Raw genomic sequence first — 21,775 nt, 5'->3', positions numbered from 1 at the left:
GGATGCTGTGTATCACTTCTTTTACAGGAGAATTCAGATATCCACAGCCCTGCTTTAGACTGTCCATTTACTTTGTGCATTAGTTATATATTAAGTCCAATTTGAAAGTAGTAACTCCTATGAAATCTATACCACTTGTAATGGTTTGAATATGCTTGACCCAGGGAGTCACACTATTAGGTGGTGTAGCCTTGTTGGGGTAGGTGTGGACTTATTAAAGGAAGTGTGTCTTTGTGGTCATGTGCTTTAAGACCCTCATCCTAGTTCCCTGAAAACCAGTCTTCTCCTAGCTGCCTTTGAACAAGAGGTGGAACTCTCAACTCTTCCACCCCATGTCTGCGTGGACACTGCCATGCTCCTACCTTGATGATAATGGGCTGAACCTGTGAACCTGTGAGCCAGCCCCCAATTAAATGTTATCCTTTATAATAGTTGCCTTGGTCATGGTGTCTGTTCCCAGCAGTAAAAACCTAAGACACCACTATTTCAGCAGCAAGCATATCTTGCTAGGCAAGTTGTTATTGCAGTTCCCAGAATTCACAGCCAGGTGGCATGGATAAATACTCTCTCCCCTGGTAGTATGCACAGCATCTTCTAGATCTAAAAAAAAAAAAAAAAATAGTCAGTAGGGTGAAGCTTCCAGTTGAGCACTAGCTAGATTTCTCCATGCTCTATAACTCAAGAATGTTGCATCTTCAGTCAAGTCCTGTCAAGTTCAGGAGAGTAACCTAGAGCAATGACAGTAGCTTATAATGTTTTAGGGATCTAGGGACATAACTGGCCAACAAATCAAAAAGAGGCAACTCATTCCTGGAATTCAAAGTTTTATTTGGTAGTATATTGGGGTATTTTCCTCTGACTATAGGACAACACAATTTAAACTATTTTTGTATATTTGTATACATATATATTTAGCCAGCTTCTACAGTATTAGGTTTCCATGTGGCTTTTTCGAAAGACATTTAATGTTGGATATTTTCTGATCTACTCTTCCCTTCTACCTCTACCCAATTTAATTATTCCCATTCCATTCTAGCTCACCCATAACACTATAATCTATAATCTACCTTCCCTTCCCTTGAGAGATTCTCATCCTCCCCCTTTACACCGTACTGGTTACTTAATCTCTATGGGTAATCCAAATAAAACACATATATTTAAATGCTAAATGCTAACATCTACATGTAAGAAAAATCATGGTTTTGCCTTTCTGAGTTACTTCAATTAGCATGATGTTTTCATCTCCATCCATTTATCTAAAAAATCATAATTTAATTTTTCTTAATAGTTGAATAATGTGTCATTATGTAAATGTACCACATTTTCATTATCCATTCATCAGTTGATGGATACTTAGGCTATTTTCATTTACTGGCTATTGTGAATGGAAGAGCGACCAACATGGATGAGCAAATATCTGCATAGATATATAGAGAGTCTTTGGGATATGTATGCAAGAATGATATAGCTATATCATGTAATAGCTCTACTTTTAACTTTTTGAGGGGACTTCACACTAATTTCCAAAGTTCCTGAACCAAGTAGCATTCTTACAAACAATGAATAATGTTCTCCTGTTTCTTGGTCCTGGCCAGCATCTTTTCCCAGGTTTTTCCCCCTAGTCGTCCATTCTGAATGGGATACGATGAATTCTCAGAAAAGGTTTTAATTTACATCTCCTCATGGTTAAGTATACTGAACATTAGAAAGAAAATGTTTCTCAACAATTTACATTTATATTTTGAGAACTCTCTAGTTCTGTATACCATTTCAAAAGCTGTTTGTTTTTTACATGCTTATTTTTTTTTTTGTTCTTTGTATATTATAGATATTAAACCTCTAACAGATATATATCTGGTAAAGATCTTTTCTGGTTCTTCAAGCTACCTTTTTTCTTGAATGATGGCAATCCCTTTTGTATACATGCCTTTAGTTTCATGTGGTCCTGTTTATCACTTGGTTTTAAAGCTTGAAGTACTTGTGTCCTGTCTAGAAAGTCTTCTCCTGTGCTGATAAGTTTGTTCATTCCCTACTTTTTCCTTTATCAGATTTAAGGTATTAGGTATTATCTTGAGGTCCTTGATCCATTTGGAGCTGAGTTTTGAACAGGATGATAGGTAAGAATCATCCTTCTACATGCAGCCATTCAATTTTACCAGCACTATTTGGTGAAGTTGCTGTCTTCTCTCCAGGGCACACTTTGTGTCTCTATATCAAAAGTCAGAGGTCCACATGTAAGGACTTAGGTGCAGGTCCTCCATTCTATTGCACTAACTAATGTGTTTCCTTTTTTATGCCAATATCATGCTATAGCTCTGTAACATGGCTTAAAATTAGAAATAGTGATACATCCTCAACAGTTCTTTTATAGTTCAGGATAATTTTGGCTTCCAAGATTATTTGTGTGTCTAAAAGAAGTTTTTAGCAATTTTTTTCCAATTTCTGTGAAGAATTGTGTTTGAATTTTCTTGAATATTGAGTTAAAGCAGCAGTGTGCTTTAGATGGCCATTTTCAAAAGATTAATAGTACCAATTCATGAGGACTGAAGGCTTTCCATCTTCAGGTTCATCTTATAATTTTTTCCTTAATATCTAAAGCTTTTCCTTACACAAGCCTTTTGCTTCACTGGTTAGATTTATCCCAAGTTTTGTTTTGTTTTGTTTTGAAGAGATTGTGAATGAAATTCTTTCCATGATCTCTTTCTCGGTATGTTTGCCATTTGTATATAGAAAGGCTACGAATTTTTGTCTAATAATTGTACATAATGCTACTTTTCAAATTGTTTGTTTGTTTGTGTGTGTGTGTGTGTAAGACAGACAGAGAGAAAGAGAGAGAAAGAGAGAGAGAGAGAAAGAGAGAGAGAAAGAGAGAGAGAGAGAGAGAGAGAGAGATGGAGAGAGAGAGATGTGATATGTATAGTTCCCCATGAAGGCTAGAATAGTGCATCAGATCCCCTGGAGCTTGAGTTACGGGCCTCCTGTCATGAGTGAATGATAGGAACCAAATTTAAATTCAATGGAAGATCAGTAAGTACTCTTAACTAATAATCTTTTTATCAGTCCTCAAATAGTATAATTTAAAAGGTTTTTAAAACTAGTTTATTTCTTCTAACCATTTGTATTTTAAGAAATTTAATATAAGAACTATCTGGAAAACCATATTGTGCTATTGATTTATTTTTTCCCACAATCTATGACTTTACCCTTAATATAAGCATTTGAACTTTTCTTAGAAATTTAATCTTTATTGTTGTTTTTTGGTAGGACTATAAACAAATATCCATATTCTTATCTTGGGCAAATAATGGACACGGATCTAAGATAAACCTTACAGACTATCTTCCCTGGACCTAAGTAACTGATTAAAAGGAAAAATCTCAGCCCGGCGGTGGTGACGCACGCCTTTAATCCCAGCACTTGGGAGGCAGAGGCAGGCGGATTTCTGAGTTCGAGGCCAGCCTGGTCTACAGAGTGAGTTCCAGGACAGCCAGGACTACACAGAGAAACCCTGTCTCGAAAAAACCAAAAAAAAAAAAAAAAAAAAAGGAAAAATCTCATTTAATTTGGTTCTTATCCAAGGTATTGAGTCATGGACCTTCCATTAGTCCTACAATTGCACCTTTGCACCCTCCCAGAGCCATCTCCTTTCTGATATTAACAACTTAATTTTGTAGTCAAATATGCACATTGTATCAATCATTACAATACATTTCTATTTCCTCCTTCAAGCCATCCGTGGTTGACTTTTGTTTCTCACAATTAAGGGATAGTAACTGGAATGACCTAAATTTATGAGCTACTTATCCTTGCACTGTTCATAATGGTGAAAAATTAATGATATATATGTCCTATGGCATGAGAAGGGTTTAAATAAGCAAAGGCTTAATTAAACAAGGAAGCACTTAAATAGAAGATGCAGATTTATGTGGATAGACTTTCAACACGTTTTTAACATATTGGTAAACAGCAGAAGTAAGCCATCAAACATCATGTGTAATATGGCCTTTTACAAAATATCATTGCATCTCAGCATGACAATGGAGGTCATTCCCAGGCAAGGGGTGGTAAAGGTCATTCTGTTTCATGATTCTACCACCTTCCCTTAAGAGAAAAAAAATTGTTTTATGTTCACTTAGGAAAATAATAATTTTTTTCCAGAGGAGTTTTTAAAATCGTTTTTTAAGAATAAAAATAAGAATCTCAAATATTCCATTGCTGATGGTTTCAGTAAGGAAACACATATTTTTGTGGCACTTAATTCCTGTTCTATATTCTTTGTGGCTTGAGTGATGAGCCAAATTGAAATAATGGAAATTGAGAGAAAAGAACCAATGGCTTAGAAAGGGGAGGAAATGCTTACCCAGTTTTCTTACGAATTAGATGACAGTCATTTAGCCTTTAAAAAGAGCTAGAGATTTATGCTGAGAAAAACCATTAAGCTGAAGCTAAGAGAAACAACTGTTCACCTTGGTGCTTTCACTAATCAGCTGGGAATTATTAGGTAAATAGATTAACGTTGCCTTAGTTGTTCTTGTTACACTCTAACGAACTACTTGGACCAAATAAAAGAGGAGAGAACTTTCTTTGTTCACCATTTCAGAGTTCATTCTGTCTGGAAGAGGACACTATGGTATGGAAGTTTGGCTCATGCCAGCTGACCAAGAGTCAGAGAAGGGGAGTGCTGGCTCATGCGATGTTGACATCTACATTTAGGTGAATCTCCTCAATCAGTCAATTCTTTCGGGGAAGATTTTTCAGACCCATGTAGAGGTGTGCTTAAATCCCCTAGGTGGCTCTCATTCCAAGTTGATAAGAATAGCTTTAGTAGGTTCAGCAATCAGTGTATTTCCTAAATAGAACCAGTGAGACTAACACCAAGGACAGTTTTAAGGTGACTAGAAGCACTGAAGACAAGACTCCTGCTTTTTAAGTTGATAAAATAAGTGTTGGCTCTATCTTTGCACCAGACTAAAAGAACTTGCTAGAGATTATGCTAACAGAGAAGAAAGTAGGTCAAAGGTGAGAAGAAACAGAAAATCCTAACATCCTTTCAGCTGAATCCCAGTAATTTCTGAAAACTTTAAAGGAATCAACCAATAAGCTTCCTCTGCAAGATTTCATTCAACTTGTTAGGTTAGATTACCCTGCTAGCAACTAGAGCAGCCTAGCTTATCTGATTTCCTTGTAGGCTGATAAACCTTTGGATCAAATAAAACTGTGTAATACTGCTTAACAAACCAAACCTATAAAAGCAAACCAACCTGCATAGAGAGTCACTATTTCACCCCTGTTCTCACACATACACTAAATATCTTAGATTAAAATGTATTAGTATCAGCATTTTAGGAAAAAGAATATGAGGTTTAATGGTATGAATGTTCCCAAGATAAGGCAATAGATTGGCCTTAGCTTTAGTGAGAATGAATTAGGTGTGATGGCCCATTTGGGGTTTACTTGTTTTTCATAAGAGTTGATTCTGAAGCTGAGATTTAATTCATAACTGAATTTTCCTTTGTGATGTGATCTGATATTTATATTGCATTTAGTTTTTATTAAATGTGTTTGCTGTGCTCGATGATGAATTCTTTATAGAAAATTATGTGTATGTGTGTGTGTGTGTGTGTGTGTAATAGAAGCTAATAGAGGCCCTATTGTCTATTTTGTTTTTCTTCGCTAATAATGAGATAGTAAGGAATGTGGTATTATAAGGAGATGAATTAGATTTCTCAGCTTCCATCTCTTTAGATGTGGTCATATGACTAAGTTATGAGCAATAGAATGTAGAATTAAAATGTCATTTTAGCAACTTTCTTAAATACCAAGGCTATTTCACTCTTTGCTCCTTATATCTTCATCAATTTCTCTATCATCACACTTGGAAAGTTGGAGTTGATGCTTGGAGTTCCAGCTGCCATCTTGGATTATGATGGAAGTACAGTTTGCTGCCAGGAGGTTTGGTCCCTGAAGAGTCTATAACATAGACATTCCATATCAGCCTTAGCTGACCTTGCATTTGTTTGTCACATGAGAAAAAATGCAAATACTATAAAATAAAAATTTGCACATAAAAAATGTCATACACCACTATTAACCACACCCAAAGTCTATATATCTCATTGAAGTTCTATATAGTTGGGGTAACCATTCCAATGTTGTGAATAATTACAAAGGATTCTGTACTTTATTATTCATTATATGCTTATCCACTTATCTTCCACCAAAAATGAAAAAAAATTAATGCATAGCGGTTGGTTTATTTTGCTCTATTTTTATTATGAAGCTCATAGCTCCAGTCTCCAGTTTACAGTGTGAGGCAGTTTACTGTCATATCAGAAATATTATTTGGACGGCATATACCTCTAGGATTAAGTATCATCAACCTTAATCGTTGTAGATGTGATTTTAATGTGGATATTTTAGGCCCTCATGTTTTCAGATAGATAAAATAAGTTAATTGAATATGTGTCATGACAATTATTAGATGTAATGTGTCTCTGAATCTGGTATCTACTGCATACTTACCTGAGGCTTTCCTGGATGTCGAGACTACACTGTCATTCTTTCAACACACAAGCTTAAGCAACCAACCATATCTCTTAAACAAGGTCTAAGAATAGCCTGATATTGAGTTGTAAATGTAATTTATTATTCTTCCTGAAATACATGATGTGGTGATTCCAATCTAATTTAATAAATACATTTAGGAAAAGAAAGAAAAAAAAAAGAATGCTTCCAATGAGATATGTTCCTCTCTTCTGAGTAAAGATTCATTAAAGAGCTGTCAAATTGTTCAGTAGGTAAAGTCACTTTTAGTGAAAGCCTGGGCACTTGGATTCCGTTCCTCAAACCCACATAAATGTAGAAGAGAACTGTCTTCACAAAATTGTCCTCTGACCTCCACATGCATGCCATGAGATGCATTCCCACATATCATACACACTCTCACACAATAAATTATTTTTAATTTGGTAAAAATATTAAGTAAAAACTGTAAGACCCAGTAAGTTATAATACGAAGAATGAAAAGAAGGAAGGAGCCAGAGGCGAGGGAAGGGGGTGAGAGGGAAAGAGATAGGGAAGAGGAGGGAAAGAGTGGAGAGGGAAGAAAGAATTGGGGGAGGTGCTGTGTTGCCCACAATTTCCATAATTGGGAATTCAAAATTGTTTCATGTTCAGCTGACTCTATATTTGTAGTGAGCATTCTGTTATGACCACTCTTCCATCTTCCAGCATTCATTGAGGTTCTCCAACTACATGAGTCACTGTTGTTGGGACAGCAAATCCCTGCAGCCATTCAGGCTTGTATCCTATCACCTTATCATTCCTATCAAAGGAATGTCTTAGTTATGGTTTTATTGTTGTGAAGAGACACTATGACCATGGCAACTCTTATAAAGAAAAAAAACATCTGAAGCTGGCTTACAGTTTCAGAGGTTTAGTCCATTATCATCATGGCAGAAAGCATGGTACCATGCAGGCAGACATGGTGCTGGAGAAAGAACTGAGAGTTCTGCATCTTGATCCATAAAGAAGAACAGGAAGAGAGTGTGAGCTGCTAGACTTGGCTTGAACTTCTGAGACCTCAATGCCCACCTCCTACTGATGCACTTCCTTCAACAAAGCAACACTTCCTCCAACAAGACCACATCTACTCCAACAAGGGTACACTTCCAGTAATGCAACTCCCATAAGCCTATGAGGCCATTGTTATTCAAACCACCATAGAGATGATCACTTTGTCAACATTGTCTAAAAACTCTAAATGATAGAGAAGAAGCAGATTAGGAAGAGCTTTGTGTCTCTGAGCAAGAAGATAAGAATGTGAGATTTTAATGTGAGAGTTATCAAGAACTAAAAGGTTTCTGGTTTGAATGTAACTGTAGCTCATGAAAATAAAATGTAAGAGAGTATTAAGAATAAAAAGATGAGCTGGACATAGTGGTGCAGGCTTGTGATTCTATCACTAGGGTTATGAAGTTGGGAGGGTCAATGGATCAAATCCAACCTCAGACATCCAATGGGTTTAAAAGCAGCCTGGGTTGTATGATTAAACATATACACAGGACAACAACAATAAATAGAATGAAATAATGAATTAAGAGATAGATTTGGAAATTAGGTAGGAAATTAATTTATGAACTAAAATAATGACTAGGAACACAAAGAAGAACATTCAAAATTGAGAACTAATTTGGAGATCAGATGGAAAATAAATACATTTCTAGGGAAAGAAAGAAGCTGAAAATCACAGTAGTTCTGACTGGAACAGCTAAGAAAATCTTTTTTTTTTCCTTTTTTTCTTTTTTGTTAATTGGTTATTTCATTTGTTTACATTTTAAAAGTTGTCCTCCTGCAGGTGGTGGTGGTGCACGCCTTTAATCCCAGCACTTGGGGGGTAGAGGCAGGCAGATTTCTGAGTTCGAGGTCAGCCTGGTCTACAGAGTGAGTTCCAGAACAGCCAGGGCAACACAGAGAAACCCTGTCTCGAAAAACAAGCAAACAAACAAAAACAAACAAACAAACAAAAGTTGTCCTTCTTCCCTGTTTCCCCTCTGCAAGTCCCTATCACATCCTCCCTCTTCCTATCTCTATGAGGGTAGGATAGGGACTCACTCTTGCCTCACTGCCCTAGCATTCTCCTTTGCTGGGGCATTGAAGCTCTACCAGACCAAGAGCCTCCCTTCCCATTGATGCCAGATAAGACAATCCTCTGCTACACCATGGGGTCCCTTCATGTATAATCGTTGGCTGGTTGTTTAGTCCCTGGGAGCTCTGGGTGTTCTGGTTAGTGGATATTGTTGTTCTTCCTGTGAGGTTGCAATCCCCTTCAGCTCCTTCAGTCTTTCCCCTAACTCTTCCATTGGGGCCCCCATGCTCAGTCCAAAAATTTTAACAGAGATGTCTGAACTAGAAATAGGAGAAGGTATTGAGTGGGGAGGAAGTAAAGAGTTCCTGGACATCATAAATATGACATACTTGTTCTACAGACAGAGGCTTTTGCATTGGGGCTTATGTCCAAAGTACCTACAAATGTATAATATGAAGGTGCTATATAGTAAAGGACTGGATATAATTCTCAGGATCTTATTTCATGTGGATAATTGGTAAATGAAAACGCAGTCAAGGAAGAAAGACCTATTGATGAGGTGCTCAAGAATTAAGCAGGATGGTGAGGTCTTTTGTCAACTTCTTAGTATACCCAATTGAAGCATTTCAAAGCCTACTGGACTTTCCTTAGCAGTACTAAAGACTTAATGGAATACATTCCCATTAGGGAACAAGGAATGAAAGAATTTGCTTGACACTAAAAGTCAAGCTGTTTAGAAACTATTAAAGAATCATAATACAGTGTTGTGTCATTCATGTACCTTCAAGAAATAGGGGGAAAAAAGCTATCTGCTTGTAGAATGAGAAGGTCCCAAGAAAATCCCTCATGACCTAAATAACTCAGCCAATGCTCTTGATTCTGAGAAAACCTGTTAAGAAAGGTAAAAGGAAGACATTGCAGCTAGCACTATGCACTGGATCCAGAGGAAACTGGAAAAAAAGTTAATTGTGTTCTATTTGCTACCCAACAACCCCCAGCTTATGCCTAGTGAAGCTTGTTAAGCTAATGAAATTTGGCACTTGATAGCATTACCTTAGGAAATGAATCAAAGATTAAGCTCTTGGAAATTTTCATACAAGAAATGCCTTAGAAATGTTTGTAAAACCCACCATTTATGAATGGGAGTGAAGTCCAGAGAAGTCAAATGACATTTTCAAACTTACAAGGCTGGTTTAGCAAAGGAGTAAGTACTAGAGCCAGGTCATCCTTAAATTCCTTTTTCTCTTTTTCTTTGTGAAAAGCATGCTGGTGCCACTGTATCTGACCCAGAAGAATAGCTTATGCTTCATTAAGGGTCACACTCCCAGGGAGGAAACATGTTGATTCTGTTGTAACGAGATAATGTTCCTTTTGTTGGTTTGAACAGACATATAAAGCATTCAACTTACTTTAAAATTTAGTAAGGAACACATTCCCTTTTTAAATAGTCAATGGCTTCTTTGGATCCCGAAAAGAGAGACCTAAACAGAAAATGTGAAATAAAAAAAATGATCTGAAACCTAGTAAGACTTAATAAGGAATGGGAAAAGGAACATAAGTGGGTAGAAAAAGACAAGATGGATAAGAGGGGAAAAAAGAAAATGAGAGAGAAAAGCCAGAATGATAATCATTAACCCAAATGTGAGAAGAGAAAGACACATCTGTATAAAAAGAAAAAGATACTCCAAAATCAGAAAAAGGGTGTATGGTGTGAAGAGCGCATGCAGAAATCTGTCTAGATTCTATTGAGTTCTAGGTACATTCACAAGGGGAGGTAGACTCAGAGAAGATAATGGCCAAGAGATATTCACCTTTTGGCAACTTTATTTAATAAGGATGTTCTTCCACCTGCCAGATTTTAAGCTTTCTGCTCCTTGCTGATCTGAGTTAATCCTCTATTCAAATGACCACATGAGCATAGTCATCATATTTTCTGATTAGAAAATGCAGGTAGCATAGCCACATTTCCTAGAAAACAGCAGGCATCTTTCACCTAAAAGATTCATTACTGATGAAATGAGATTAATTACCCTCCAAATAAATCAGCAAGATTTTATAAATCAAGCAGGAAGAAGTTCAGCTTTGGAAATGTGCTTTAGGGTATTAGCTGATCACCTATTCCATAATTGGCACTAAGCCTCATACTTGGAGCACATAGAAAATGCATGGATGAATGGATGGATGAATGAATGAGCAATTTTATATTTAATCATTGATCATGCAACATTCTATTCTGTACACAATCTAGTCTCTACAGAGATATTAGGTACTTAAAGTTGAAAAACAGAGGGAACCAGATGAAATTGCAGATTTGAAGATCCTGGGGCTTGAATCTTAGTCTTGTGGCAATATGAAGATCAGAAGACTGTAGTATAAACATCCTGCAAGTTGATTATTATGCATATTAAGGCTGATAATAATCATTTAATTCCTTGAGGTTGCCCAGTCATAAGAATCATCTGAAAAATATATGAAGCACACAGGCCATGCTCCTAGCTCATAGCAAGAGAATGAAATATTTAAGAAAGAGAGAGAGCAATCTTGGGCTAACTTTTTCCCTTTGTGTTTCAGGTGGATCTTTCTGGATATTTAAATTGCCCCAGCCTCTCTAGAAAAGTCTGACTAGAAAATCAATGACAAATTACAAAGTTGGATATTTCCCCAATGTATCATTCCTTCATTGTTTGTGTTTTTCAAATGACTCTACAAGAACCCTTAATGTCATTATAGCCACCATTAATTAGTGACTTCCTCTCTATAAAGCACTGTGTTAGCATTGTTTGTCCACACAACACCACAAGAAATTATCACACCAATGAAGGAAGGCATTAACTCTTCATCATGACCTGAGTCTCCAAGAGGTTAAAAAACTATTCATGCCCATCTAGGGCTGAGAATGACAGAATTCCAGTCTAAATTTGGTCATAAATATTCATCAACAATGTCTATCTTCTGCTATCCACCAATTTTTGTGTCTACTCAGACTTCCTTGCCTTGTTGCCTTGGGTGTCTGTTGTGTCTCCAGCAAACATTGGCCAGTTCAGAGCTGATTGCTCCCTTGAGCTCCTTGTAAGTAAAATCCATCTGGTTAAATCTGTAGAGGTTTATGATCATGGAAGCTTAGAGGATGCTGTAGGATTGTGAGTGAGACTTGCAGCTGAAGACTAGCCCAATGCTAGTGAATCTGTCCATAGGGAATATTGGTGTGTACTTTGCCAGGTTGCTATGAGAATGAAATTAATGGTGTACTGGCTGGTTTTGTATGTCAACTTGACACAGGCTGGAGTTATCACAGAGAAGGGAGCTTCAGTTGGGGAAGTGCCTCCATGAAAGCCAGCTGTGGGGCATTTTCTCAATTAGTAATTAAGAGGGTAGGGCCCCTTGTGGGTGGTGCCATCCCTAGGCTGGAATTCTTGGGTTCTATAAGAGAGCAGGCTGAGCAAGCCAGGGGAAGCAAGCCAGTAAGGAACATCCCTCCATGGTCTCTGCATCAGCTCCTGCTTCCTGACCTGCTTGAGTTCCAGTCCTGAATTCCTTGGTGATAAACAGCAATGTGGAAGTAAGCTCAATAAACCCTTTCCTCCCCAACTTGCTTCTTGGTCATGATGTTTGTGTGGGAATAGAAACCCTGACTAAGACAAATTGGTACTATCATAGTGGGGTATTCCTGTGACAACCTGACCATGTTTTGGGGAGGACTGTGGAAGGACTTTGGAACTTTGAGCTAGAAGAGCTACTGTTTGTTAGGAACTCTGTGGAATGTTCTGTGGGAGCTTGGAAGATCATGTTGAGAACAGTGCAGAGATGGAGACCTGGCTTGTAAAATTTCAGAGGGAAGATTAAAGACTCTTATCAGGGCCATGTTGTTTTGATTGTGAAGATTCTGTGGTTCTGGTTAGCTGGGGCTGAAGTATCAGCTGTGATTAACAAGATACCAGAACTATTAAAGTGAAAACTTTGCATTACTGGGACTATTGAAGCTGGTTAGCTGGAGCTAAGAAATTAGCGGTGATTAAGAAGAGACCAGCATCATTAAGGTGACATCTTCTGGGAAGTGTTTACTGAGAGCACAAAGAGGCTGTGTTCCAGAGATATCCAAGGTTGTACCTTGTGCTGCAGCAGGACTTGGTAATGTGTAAGAGTCACCCAGATGGTACTGGCTTTGACAGCACGAAGGGGTCATGAAGAGCAGCTGAGGCTCGGCACAGTGAGAGGTCATGGAAGGCCATTGGTGAAGGTGCAGCCTCAGTTTGCAACTGATGGCCCAGGACTGAAGGTGTCATGCAGAGGAGTTGAGGCTTGGCACTGTGAAAATAGAGTATGAGAGGCTATTAGTAAAGCCTAGTTACAGCAGAAGACAGTGTTTTAGAGATGCCAGTACCATGAATGACCACCAAGGACAGCAGCAGCAGTGAAGTACAGGCATCTGGAGCCTAGAAGACAAGATGTGTGCTACAAAGGGCAGAGCTGGAGAAGTGACCAAAGCCCTTAGAGGAGCCCAGAAGATTGTGAGTTGGATCCCAGACATTGGTTTTGCTTTTGATTGTGACTGTGCCCTGATACTTTTCCCTCTTGAAGGAAGAAAGTATTTTATTGGAGCCCACAGTTAAGAGACTTTGAATTTTAAAAGATATTGGACATTTTAAATGCATTGAACTTTTAATATGTAAAGACTGTGGGACTTTTAGATCTTGGGGATGAATAAGAAAGTAAGGGTTGAGGCTTAATATTGATGTGTTTGTGTGTCAAATTGGCAAGGGGTCAATTATACTGGGTGGTTTTGTGTGTCAACTTGATACAGGCTGGAGTTATCACAGAGAAGGGAGCTTCAGTTGGGGAAGTGCCTCCATGAGAGCCAGCTGTGGGGCATTTTCTCAATTAGTGATCAAGGGGGTAGGGCCCCTTGTGGGTGGTGCCATCCCTGGCCTGGAAGTCTTGGGTTCTATAAGAGAGCAGGCTGAGCAAACCAGGGGAAGCAAGCCAGTAAGAAACATCTCTCCATGGCCTCTGCATCAGCTCCTGCTTCCTGACCTGCTTGAGTTCCAGTCCTGACTTTCTCTGGTGATCAACAGCAAGATGGAAGTAAGCTGAATAAACCCTTTCCTCCCCAATTTGCTTCTTGGTCATGATGTTTGTGCAGGAATAGAATCCCTGACTAAAACAAATGGCATCAGGAATTTGACATGTGTCTGGAATGATTGACAAGAAGATGCTCACTGCTTTCACAACCACTTAAACTGGACTTTCCGTATGAGAATTAGAGCACTCTGCAGACACCAAGAACAAAAGGTCTGGGCTTGTAGAGTGCCTCTCAAGGGCATTTCAAGTACATTAAGGATCATGGCCCTCTGCCATCCATCTGCACCTCTATAGAGCACAGGGCTGTGAGAAGCAGACAACAGAGACCAAATGTCTTCAGAGTAAAAGACTTCTCCATGAGAAAGTACTAAGTCCATTCACACCGACTCTTTTTTATGTCCCTTACAATTCTGAAGTTGTTAAGCCAGCAGTTTGAAGTTTGGACTGTGGAGTGGAGTGGATTAGGCTCTATTGCTGCTCTTCCATTATTTAGGGCAAGGGACTCACACTTGCAATGACTCAGTTTCCTCATCAAGAAATGAGGGTGATAAGGTAATGATGTTAGTGTGTCTAGTGAAGTCTGTGTGCAATGTGTTCAGAACAGTGTGTAGTTCTTGTAATCAAAGATTCAGTTTTTCTTGTTGCTATCATCTCTCCATTTTACATACAATGGAGCTAAATCTCCAGTTGTTCAAATAACTCAGACATTGTCATGAAACAAAGCAGTCAGAGCAACCTTTCTTGACCACAGAACCATATTGTTGGATATTTGTCCACAGTTTAAAATTGGGGGGGAGTCTTATGGAAGGGTTGTGAAGTCAAAGGGAACTTTGGTTACCTTAACCCTGAGAAGCCTCTAGGCTCTTCTTCCTATCTCTGCTAATCACCTAATCACCCTCCCAGCACTCTCTCCCTCTCTCCCTCCCTCCCTCCCTCCTTCTTCTTCTTCTCTCTCTCTCTCTCTCTCTCTCTCTCTCTCTCTCTCTCTCTCTCTCTCTCTCTCTCTCGTGCCTGTATGCATGCACATACACACACACACAAACAAACACACACAGAGGCACATACAGGCATGCACACATACATGCACATATGCACATACACAAGCATGCACACACACACATATGCACACATGCACTTGCAGTACATGTACACACTCAAATGCTGATATGTATACACACACACACACACACACACACACACACACACACACACATGCTGAAGTTGATCTTTTCTCAGTCCACCAGAGATAGGATGCTCTACTCCCATTGAGGAAATGACCTGTGGTAAACACCCATGGTCTCAACACGGCTTTATTAAAAATTAAGTTGCAAATTATAACACTCACTGGGGAAGACTTGCTTTCCTCCCAATTACAGTTAATAGAAGAAAATTAATGTAGCAATTACTGTGTGTGCTCTTACCGCCCCTTGTAATATGTGCCGGGCCAGGGCTCCCATTCTGATCATATGAGAACCAGAGCCTGGAGCTTAATAAAGTTTTGCTTTTCCTGTGTTTAAACTCCTGGGCCATAACTTACTTAAGAAACATACAAAAAAAGAGATTATTTAACATTTTAGAGGTTCCCACAAGCCATAAATCATTTTCACACATGCCATATTTGTTGAAAAGGACAGAATACATTCAATTTTACAGTATATTAAACTTCATCTAATTTGAACGTAAGAACAGACCAGCAAAATAAATGACCAATTTCTGAAGCAGAAATTACCATTTGGTTGGTGCCATTACAGAGCTGCTGGTATTTTATCATGTTCTTAACATAATATTGCTTGTCTAGCGATGCATAGTTATAATGCTATTCCAAATTAGAAGGCGGGGAAAGAGAAGTGCACGCAGTTTTTTTTAATAGGCGTCATTTGTCAGATGTTATTCTGAGGGCTTTGTGTTGATGATAATATGCAGATTAAAGGAGAGGTACAATAGGGGGAGAGAAGCTGCCACGGGAAAGAAAGAGGGTCTAACAGTCCTCGGCTGAACAGTGCCTTAGCTGTCCAGAAGAGAGAGGTGGCCAGGTGTCCTCAGCCCCTGGGCACAGATAACAGTAATTAATTTGCACTGAAGACTTCTAGGCAAAGGAAGATTGCGCTGTTCAACAGAAAAAAAAATGTCACCTAGCATCCCAATATGGGGTCTCTGCCTGCACAGTAACAGTTGCAATAACCACACTGGCAGAGTGCCTTGTCATTTACAAAATGCCCTCACATCTATTATCATGGGGTGTGCAAAGAAACTCCTAATTAAGCCTCGGTTAGAGAGGAGAGGAAAAGACTTACAGGGAAAGGGAGCTTTGTTGGAATGGTCAAAACAAGAAAATGACTAGGTAGTGATACACAGTTACATGGGTTGTTCTATGTCCATTAATCCAGGTATTCATTCAAGATATAGTAACTGAAGGACAGAAAATAGCTCAGTGAGTTAGGCATGCAGGCATAAGGTCTGGAGTTCAGATTCCCAGCACCCATGTGAACTCTAGACACCCAACATGTAATCGTGGCACTTGGAAGGCAGAGATAGGGGATCTCAGGAGCAAGCTTCTTAGCTAGACTGACTGGATCATGAGTTCCAGGTTCAGCTAAAGAACTTGCCCAATTTGTGGAGAGCTATGAAGATCAAGCATTCATGCATACAAACACACATACATACATGTCTGTACACTACACATGTGCACATGTACATCAAGTCCTACGATTAATACAAATCTTGGATCCTAATGCTTTAGAAAACTGGTGGACAGGAAGCAGAGCTCATGGGTTACATGCACAGATCCTGGAATTAAGTGACCCAGGTTTGAATCCCTGATGACATTTACATACTGTGTGATCTGAAGTAAACTAGTTAACTTCTTTGTGCCCTCCTCTTCTCTTACTTGGAGCACCTACAAGGTAGACTTGGTGAAAATTAAGTCAGTTATGTTTCATTTCTGACAGTAACATCTAGCAGATCATCTCTGGCCAGCCTGTAACCTCTACCCCCCATCTCATCTCACTATCATCTTTCACCTAAAGTTGTCCTGAGTCTTGTCCAGCTAATTCCACCTAGAAAAGCTCCTAGAAGCCCCATAAAGATGAATTCTGATATCCCTGTCAATAGTTTCTCATGGTTACTCCAAAATCCTCTCTAATGCTGCTCTCCATCGATCTAAAATGGAATTCTGTTCCAAATTTTTCTACTTTAGTGTATATGTGGTATGCACTTGTATGTGAGCATCTGCATGTGTAAGAATACTCATTTGTGTGCATCTATGTATGGGGTCAGACGTTAACATCAGGTATCTCCCTCCACTACCCTCCTTCTTTTATACTGAGGCAGGTGTCTCACTTGAACCCAAAACTCATGGACTCTGCTAGTCTAGCTACACAGCTTGCTCCAGGGACCCTGTCTCTGCCTTCTTTTGCCCAGAAACTGAGACTATCAACAGGCTTCTATGCCCATATGAACCCCGGCCCTCACACTTGCATGGCAAATGATTCACCCAATGAATGAGTTCCTCACTCCCTCTTCTCTCATGCTTTCTTTAGCAGATGCTTCTCTTTTGAAGATGCTTTCCTCTTATTCTAGAAGGTCTTAATGTCTCAATTTAGGGATCCTATACTCCGGGAAATACTCAGTAAGGTGAAGGTGCACATAGTTGGTGCATGGCCAAGGTATGCCAAGCTGAATCAGGACTTTCCACAAACCTCAGATTTATGCCCTATGCTCCATGGCTGTGGGACCAACCTCCCAGATCCCATAAATCACTGTGCTGCAATCTGGCTTCTGAGCTGGGGAGACTCCTAAGCTCATAACACTTTGTAGAGAAGCTGCCAGAATTAGGCATAAATCTGCTTCTTGATTGAATAAGCAAACACCCAACTGCTTGAAATGATTTACTAAATTACAATGCACAGTGATAGACTCAGGCAATTCAGAGCCTGGGTCTGCTTAGCAACTGGAAAACTTCACTAAAGCATGGATTACTTACTCTGCCTCTGCCCCTCTCTCATCTCATGTATGAATTCTCTGCATCCATTTGCCCATTTAATAAACACACATAGAGTCCCCATATAGAACCAGGGTAGGTATTTGTATGTGAGTTTTGTTGTTTAAACTGCATTTATACAATAATCCTAGGAAGTTGGTATCTGTCTCTTTCTTGTTTTTCAGATGAAGGAATAGACTATCAGATTGATTGAGAAGCCTAATATTTTGCAGCCAACAGGATGTAAAGTTCAGATTCACCCTTGAAATCATCTACCAATAAGCCCCTACTTTGTCTATTGGAAAGTAGACCATCTGTTTTCATACTGTCAAGACACCAGGCCCCTTCACTGCCTCTTTAGATGTCTTTCCCTTTGCCTCCTCAGAACAGGTTACAAAAAGTCACCATATCTACACACATCAGTGGCTTACTGTAACAGAAACATTTTTTTCTCTTATTGCTTGTTCAATTTACATGTTTAATGAAATGTAGCTTGGGGTCTCTAAGCTACATGGTTGCTCAGGCAATTAAGCTGGCAGACTCTGCCCTCCTGCAGTGCACCATTCAGAACATGGGATTCTTGGCCATCGAAGCAAGAGAAGAAAGAAGTTGAACAGAAGATTTAACACTGACAGTTCAATACCTTCTGCTGGAAGATACACCCGACCCTACTGCTCAAAAGCTACTACTTATATCAGTGTTCCCAACTAGGCACAAAGTAATTATGTACAGTTTTGTATGTGTCCTCATGGAACTCTTACAGCTAACCCCTCTACAGCATCTCAATCTTGTTGTCTCATTCATGTCTTCATTCATTCAACATAATATCCCGAGTTCCTGTGATTCATGGGGGCAGTGGGCTGTCAGAAATGCTGAGATGAACAAAAACACACACCATCTTTCCAGTTGAGAACCGTTATGATTAGAAACACATCTATTAAGCAAATAGGCATTTCAACAAATTAGGATTGTGTCAAGTTGTATGAAAGCAGGCAGATCATTCTCTGACAACCTGCAACAGAAGTGTGAATTATCCCTGGGACTGGGGAAAGCTTTGGTTTAAGTAAAGCTTTAGACTACAAGGAGCAGTACCCACCTCTGGCCAAATTAAACATGAGGAGAAATTAATCAACGGATATTGAGTAGCTTACACACATGAAGCTACACAGTCCCTGATTGGAGTCGGAGGGAAGTGTATTTATTTGACTGAAGAGTACTCTCTCCTTCCTAACTCCGAGATTATTCTGGAGACCAAGGCATCAGGATTTGATAGTTTTCAGGTAACACAAAAATAATGACAAGTGCCCATCATAGTTAATCTGAGAAAGTTAATGGTGTAGCCGAGTTAAAGCACTATAGGAACAGAAGGAGGGCTTCTCTTAGTCTTTTCTCCTTTTAAAAAAAGTCAGAATCATGAAAACATAGAGAAGATAATGTAAAAATCTATTTGCCCCACTGTGCTTCAACAGTTACCAACTTTATTTTGTTTTGTCTACACTCCTACTCATTCTCTTCTGCCTCTGTATTTGTATTACAGTTTTGAAGTCTAAGTTGTCATGCAATTTTAAACATACTTCTGAACAAAAGGATGTATTTATGGAAATATTCAACCTTGATGCCACAATCACACTAAAAATTACCAGTTACTACTTTATATCACCAAATATCATTATTTATATATCACTGGTTATCATAAACACTGTAGTTCATTGTAATGGAACAGAATCCAAATGAAGTGCAAACATTATGGCTGGACAATATGTTTCTCATCTGCTAACAAGAAAGTTAGCACTCTGACTTAATTCTTCCCAATATATAAGCTTGGACATGAAATAAAACATCAACATTTACTCAGTCTTAGACATAGGTATAGATACAGAGGCCAGCATTCTCCAAATATAAACATAGAGATAGATGCACAAACAGACATAGTGTTAGGGACAAACTTAGATATAGGCACAGGTAGAAACCTATCCTAAACAGCTAGGATAAAATATCATGCTTTTTGATGGATTGTCCACAGTCTAAATATTGCCATAAATTCTATCTCCTATATTTGCCATAAATTTGGGGTAGGTCCTGAGACTTAATTAAATTTGAGTTCAACTAATTAGCAAGAAAGTATTGGGAGATGTGTCTTTCTGTTAAAAATTTCCATTCATGTCATGGCAATTTCCATTGATAATCAATGGTTATATCCATTCGTGAAAATGTGCTATTAACATTACACTATTTTTTCTTTGTTCATTATCTGCAATGCAAAAGTATTAAGAGAAAGCTTATGGTTACTTTTCAGTAAGTAGTTGCTATGCTGAAAACCCAGTAAGAACCAACATAAGTGAGCAAAGCTCCCCTCATGCCTCATGTTTGAGGGTACAGTTACGGTAGAGAAAGCACAGCAACAGGAGCAGAAGGTGGTTGTCCACATCTGGCATGATGGGAAAGGGAAACCAGGGAGTTTGGCATCGTGCTGGCTTTCTCCATTGCCTCCTTTTATTCAGCTTAGGACTCCAGCGCATGGGTCAATGCCACTGACATTTACAGTGGGCTTCTCTCGCTCAGATAATTGTCTTGGAAATGCCCTCACAGATGCACTTAAAGATGGGGTTCATGAAAATTTCCAGATATTTATTAATTCAGTCAAGTTTATAGTGAAGAGAACCATCACAAAAAGTCAGGAGAAGCATTCCTTTCTTCCTTTTATTTACGAAATATAGTTTTCAAAACAACAATTTGTTTTTTTTTTTTTCTGGCATCTTTCAACAATAAAGTCAATTTTCTTCTTAGACTCATCATGAACATGAGAACATGTTCATGTTTTAATAGGTACAGTGAGCATTCACAGTGATGTTGTGGCTGTTCATTGATTAGCAACTAGGATCTTAGCCATACTGATTTCTTTGTCTCTGGATTCAACCTAGTAGTTCATTTGCAGCTTTCTAACTTCCTAAGGTAACCACACAAGTGTTCTACTTCAGCCTCTTACACACACTTTTCTCCACTATTTCCTAATGATTTGACGAAGAACTGATATCTAGAAATCATGATATAGGTCCTGGATGACCATGGGCACTGAATTGCACCCTGCTGTTAAGTCATTTCAGTGGGCTCCGCCACACTGAATACTCTTCTTCGTTATGTGCCAATGAGATAGAATACATTTGGTAAACACATCCAACCCAAAGATGTGGCACAGTGGATAGAATTGCGTGGAAAAAACTATTGGGGGCCAGGGTGGACCAAGGTTTTTTCAGAGGCCCTGATGAAAGGACAAAGAGAACTCCCTTTCTATGTCTCTTCCCAGAGGCAGACTTGCCTAGATATGATGTAGGGATGATGTCAGGGACTTGAAGGGCTTCAAGTTTTGATTGTGTGATGGGTAACACCCCAGAAATGCTTATGAGCCCTGAATGATACTACTGTAAGCTCTGTAGGGGCAGCTGCTATAATGCCTTCTTGATGTTGTAGAGAATCTAGACTGGAGCTGGAACTCAGAACCTTAGGCAGCTCCTTCACATAACTCTCTATAGCACCCTCCAATGCCCAGTGCTATTTACATAAATTTATATGCCCATAGACTGGTCACTTAAATGTAGAGAAAGGAGATTCTCTATGTAAAGGATAATAAAAGGAACAGTAGGAATGTTGGGCTCTGTTGGGCGCTGGCCAACACCAGCCACGTAAACTCCATACATCTGTGCAACGCCTATAGCTCTGGATGGCTGGTAAGGACTGATGGGAGGTGTAGTTTTGTGGGTAATCACCTAGGTAAATCAAGTCACCCTCAGGGACATGCCATCAGTTGCTGCACTGCACAAAGAAACAAAAATATATATCTTGGTGATGCTGAAAGTTTGTTTTGAGATTTATATGTTGCAGAAATACACAGCCTTGGTGAATTTCCTCATCTAAATTGCCTGCTTGAACTCCTGGTATCCTGAACTTCAGCCTGATCCAGTTAAGACGCAGACATCAGAAGACCAGTTCTGTTTTTCATTCCACCCCCCTCATATCTCTACGCCCTCGTTCAGCTTGAAGAAGTTAAGATGAGTCGTCTACCCCGTTCCCTGGGCTTTGGGGCTAGAAAAAATTGTTAAGTTGTGTTTCTAGAAAATGTAAAATGGTTATAT

General features: G+C 39.1%; 1 long non-coding RNA gene across 3 annotated transcripts in view; it reads right to left on the bottom strand.

The window, feature by feature from the left end:
* Positions 1-21,775, bottom strand: part of LOC116100897 — a 61,183-nt gene that overhangs the window by 10,703 nt on the left and 28,705 nt on the right. Inside the window, exons 1-2 of one of the 3 annotated variants that reach the window (XR_004122713.1) lie at positions 12,695-12,743; positions 485-600 (exon numbers count right to left, since the gene is read on the bottom strand). The exons of 1 other annotated variant lie outside the window; for it this stretch is intronic. This is a non-coding gene — a long non-coding RNA (uncharacterized LOC116100897). Of the gene's footprint in view, positions 1-484; positions 601-12,694; positions 12,744-21,775 lie in introns of those variants that run through there. One more of the 3 variants, XR_004122712.1, reaches the window with a different exon arrangement.

This window comes from Mastomys coucha, unplaced genomic scaffold (genome assembly GCF_008632895.1).
Source record: "Mastomys coucha isolate ucsf_1 unplaced genomic scaffold, UCSF_Mcou_1 pScaffold21, whole genome shotgun sequence".
NCBI lineage: Eukaryota > Metazoa > Chordata > Mammalia > Rodentia > Muridae > Mastomys > Mastomys coucha.
This window is presented reverse-complemented; position numbering and strand designations above follow the sequence as displayed.